The sequence below is a fragment of the Capsicum annuum genome, chromosome 3 (assembly GCF_002878395.1).
Source record: "Capsicum annuum cultivar UCD-10X-F1 chromosome 3, UCD10Xv1.1, whole genome shotgun sequence".
NCBI classification, from domain to species: Eukaryota; Viridiplantae; Streptophyta; class Magnoliopsida; order Solanales; family Solanaceae; genus Capsicum; species Capsicum annuum.
Window position 1 is genome coordinate 3,122 of NC_061113.1, and position 5,153 is coordinate 8,274.

Below are 5,153 nucleotides of genomic sequence, written 5' to 3' on the forward strand. Positions count from 1 at the left end.
TATTATTCGATAATCAACTCTCTGGCCCAATTCCTAGTGAGTTGGGGGATCTAAAAAAACTCAATGATCTGGTATTATACAATAATCAACTCTCCAGCCACATTCCTTATGAGTTGGGGAATCTAAAAAAACTCAATGATCTGGTATTATACGATAATCAATTCTCTGGCCCAATTCCTAGTGAGTTGGGAAATCTGAAAAACCTAAATTATCTGGAATTATCCAATAATCAACTCAATGGCCCAATTCTGTCTTCCTTTGGCAATTTGAGAAACTTGCAAATTCTGGTTCTTGACGAAAACAATCTAATTGAGGAAATTCCTTCATCTATTTGCAATTTGACATCACTGACAGTCCTGTATTTGTCGAGAAACATCTTGAAGGGAAAAATTCTGCAATGCTTGGGTAATATCAGTGGCCTCCAGAATGTGATGATGTCACATAATAATCTCAGTGGAGAGCTCCAGTCATCTATTTGCAATTTAAAATCACTGTAAGTTTTTGATTTGGGTAGAAACAATCTAATCGGAGCAATTCCGCAATGTTTTGACAACATGAGTGGTCATCTTGAGGTTCTTGATGTGCAGCACAACGATCTTTCCGGCACTCTTCCAACAACTTTTAGCATTGGAAGTGCACTCGGAAGCTTAATTTGCATGGCAATAAGCTAGAGGGGAAAATTCCACGATCCTTAATAAATTGCCAACGACTGGAAGTTCTGGATTTAGGGGACAATCTCCTCAATGATACCTTTCCAATGTGGTTGGGAACTCTTCCTGAGCTGCGAGTTTTAAGCTTGAGATTGAATAAGTTGCATGGACCCATTAGAACTTCAGGAATGTTAGATATCTCTTCCAATTCCTTCACGGGAAACTTACCGACGAGTCTCTTTCAACATTTCAGAGCCATGAGGATAATTGATCCATCAAAGAAGGCACCGAGTGATGAAGGAGATGGGTATTACCAGAACTCCATAGCAATCGTAACAAAGGGATTGGAGCAGGAAGTTGTGAGAATCTTGTTTCTGTACACCACGATTGATCTTTCAAACAACAAATTTGAAGGACATATTCCAAGTATCATAGGTGACCTCATTGCACTTCGCATGCTAAATTTATCTCATAATGGATTGCAAGGTCATATTCTGCCATCATTTGGAAGATTATCTTCAGTTGAATCACTGGACCTGTCAGGTAACCATCTTGTAGGAGAGATACCAGCACAGTTTGCTTCACTTACATCTCTCGAAGTTTGAAATCTCTCCAACAATCATCTCGAACGGTGCATTCCTCAAGGAAATCAATTTCATACCTTTGAGAACAATTCATATGAAGGTAATGACGGATTATGTGGATTCCCACTTTCAAAAGGTTGTGGTAATGACGGTCATGATTCAGCATCGGAGGAAACTTATGCTAGATCTGCGCTTGATGAAGAAAGCAACTCTGAATTTCTGAATGATTTTTGGAAAGCTGCTCTTATGGGGTATGGAACCGAACTATGTATCGGATTATCCATAATATATTTCTTTATCTCAACTGGAAATATGAAATGGCTTGAAAGAATCGTTCAAGAGCTGGAACACAAAATTATGATGATAAGGAGAAAGAAGCAGCGAAGGAAAAGGAACTACAGAAGAAGAAATAACCGCTTCTAAACAATTTACAGGTATTCAAAGCTAAGTTATGCACTCATATATTAGTTTTCATGTTTTTTTCAATAACAACAACTAATCGATACTCTCTACGAAGTATATTTTTCTTATTGAGAAGTGTTTGACGCTCACTATCTTATTTTTCAATTTTCAGATGTCAAGGATAAGAAGACGTTGGCGTAGTGGAGTTGGTTACTATTAACTTCACTATTAAGTCCAAAATTAACTTGTTACAGGTAAGGTATGAAAAAATTGTACCGAAAAATTACAATGTGAATCTGAAATTGATTAATTGAAAACATATTATGAAGTTGTAGGGCGAGCAAAGAAGAAAAGATTGCAAAGAAGAAAAGATTATTTAATCTTGGATCTGAAGCTGCCAGTTACTTTGGGAAAAAACTTTGTGCCTGCAATACATCCACATCATCAGTACCACCTTCGATTTCGTTACCGACAACAAATATGGAGGAGTTTGTGAAGCAATTGATTTCGGCACTTACTACTCATTTTCTTTTGGTAGTTATTGAGCGTGTTGGTGGTATTAGGGTACAAGAAGGGGCCGTGCTTGATCCTCCTCCTACTAACGACGACGTTGATTCCTAGCTTCATATTATTCTTAGTCAATGATCGGTACATTAAATTTTGATAGACTATTTTGTGTGGATGTACAAAACATTTATGTAGTAACAAATATTAATTTTGATGGATGTTGATTTGATATTAGTTTATATTTGACAAAATACTTGAAATTGTGGTTATTTGGACACAATTATTGTGAATTTTGCTATCTATATGAATGTTGGCTATTTAATCATTCTATAATTTTCGTGTTTCAACTATTTTCTTACAAAAATTATTAGCGACAAAAAACTAGTGACTAACTTTAGTCGTAGCTACTGAAAACTTAGCGAGATAAATTTGATTGCTAAATATGGCTACTCAAGTTGACCAAATTATGTTGCAACGGATAAGTGATAAAATATTTTGTCGTAAATTTAGCCATGACGAAAATGAATTTTGGGAATAACGATGCTATAGCAACGGATAAATACGTCGGTAACATCAACAACCGAAATATTTCATCGCTAAGGAGTCACAAATTTTGCGACAAAAATCAAATTTTTGTCGCTGTGAGGCTAGCAATGAGCAATATAGCGACAAAGGTAATTCCGTCGCTATTTCTATTTAGCGATGGATTTTCATATGATACCAACGAAAATGGTGTGTCGCTAAATGTTGTTTTTTTTTGCAGTGAGTCCTAAGGACTCATGGTATGTTATGTTTATTCCCGAATGACCCTCCGTTTATAACCTAGGAGGTTTTTATATGAAAGCACTTCGTGCATATTGTATCGTATCTTACCTCACAAGCCCCACCTTGAGTAGAGCAACAAATATAAGTTATATATAATTGAATAGTGTCACTTTCATTCTTGATGCTTGTGCTCTAGTCCCTCAATGACTCTCCTTATTATAGGATGATAGTGGTTATGGAAGCATGGTAATATTTTAGATACGAGAGTAGATGCTCTTTATTGTGAAAGTTTTGGATGTGACTACTTGAACTAAGGTTGTAGATGAAGAGGAAGGAGTGAGATGAACTTTCGTTATGTGAAATAGTTATGAAGGGGAAATGCGGCGAGAATCTTTGTGAAAGTGATTGAAGTTGTTGGTTTTTGGTGGGGAGATCCATAAAGTGGGGTAGTAAAAGTAAACTTGAATGTTGTAATTGATAGATGCACAAACCATTGTTTGATTATAGTGATAGGATGGAGTAGTATTCTTTAAGGGATGTAGAGTATAGGGTCCCATAGCTTAAGCTATTACCTTTCAATTTCAGGTTAGGCTTCAACATGGAAGCACTATGTTGTGGGACTCAAACTCTTGTGGTTAGGTGAGTTGTAGCGGAATTGTAAGTTGAAAATGATGACGTGTGTCGTTCGCAGTAGATTGCATAATTGAGAAGTGTCGTTAAATCTAAGAGCAATTGATCGTATTATTTAAGGTGGAGGATACCTCTATTCCTATGTCCTGCCAAAACGTTATTCATGTTTAGTATCAATGTAAATCAGAACCTATGGTCACCAAATAAATTCATGTCTTATGTTGTTATGATTAAGTTCCATAGAACTCATGTCCAGGATGATCTCTATGTCAAGTCTCATCATCTCATGCTTCTTGCTTACACGTTTTTGAGACAGCAGCAGAAACTCCACCCACGAGGAAGTCAGTCGCTGATTCCAAAAGTTGTAAGTCCCACCCCCACTTCAAGTGTTGTTTGAACCTCTTGCCATCCTTTTCTAACCTTATCTGAAAGTCAAGTTACAACCAAATAAAGTCCTTCAGATTAGTTTTTGATAATGTGAAGGCTAAGCATGCAATGGATATAATGATACAATGTGAGGTACCACTTGTCTCCCTCAGCATAAGAAATCAGGAAAGAAATACAAAATGAGAGTCTTATTGGTGAAAACCCCCGCGGGCATCATAAGGCAATGGTGAGTTGAGAGAAATGAAAATGAGAGAGTCATATTGGTGAAAACCCTCGCAGGCACCATAAGGCGATGGTGAGTGGAGAGAAATAAAAATGAGAGAGTTTTATTGGTGAAAACCCTCACGGGCACCGTAAGGCGATGGCAAGTTCAAGAGAAAAGTGAAAAGTGAAAGAAAGAGATTTGTTGGTGAAAGTCTTTTAAGATGTCATCAATTGAATGTGATGTATGGAATTGAAGAAGCGGCTCAGCGGCAAAGGCACGAACTCAACAACAAATGGGGAGTGTGGATAGGAAGACCAGGCAGATTAATCCAAAATGCATGTCATACTCATTGGAGTTGGTTGCCGTATTCAGATAAGTTTTCTTTTTGAATATGGTGCATTGCCCTTTTCTTTTATTTACATATTCATGCTTTTTGTCTTTTTATGTCATTTATCAAAATAAAAGTCATCATTATTTCTTTACATTTTAAGTCAAGTCTGTGTCAAAACAAGCGAGAAAGGATTTTAAAATTTACTACCAGTATTTCCAATTATATGAGGAAAAGCCAAGGACCAGCAGTAATTCAACACGAAGCAAAGGAAGTCTATCAACCGACAGGCTGTTGGATTCGTGGAAGCATTCAGATTTGGGAAAAGGGTGCACCTCAGAGGCATGGTAAAATGGAAACCCATTGTTCGAGTCAGAACTCATTTCCCTCAATCTGGATCTGGGTCAATGATACGGCAAGACAGGGCAAGTGTCAGCGATTTGGAACAAAGATGAAAGGAAAGAGTGTTGGGGCAGATACCTGAGAAGCCAAGAGCTGCAAGCCACCACTAAGTTTTTAACTGGAAAATTTTCTTTGTTGAAATAGGGGCAAATTCGCTTCACTTAATTCAGCTACCATTGGAAATGCACATCTGTGGAATTTTACTTTCTGTTCAGGACCCTCCTGAAAAATAGGACTTTACTTTCTATTTAGGACCCTCCTGAAAAATGGGATTTTACTTTATGTTCAGGACC

At 37.3% G+C, this 5,153-nt stretch overlaps 1 pseudogene; it reads left to right on the plus strand.

Annotated features, from left to right (window-relative positions):
- Positions 1–5: 5 nt before the first annotated feature.
- Positions 6–2,484, plus strand: LOC107862791 (annotated as a pseudogene).
- The last annotated feature ends 2,669 nt before the right edge of the window (positions 2,485–5,153 follow it).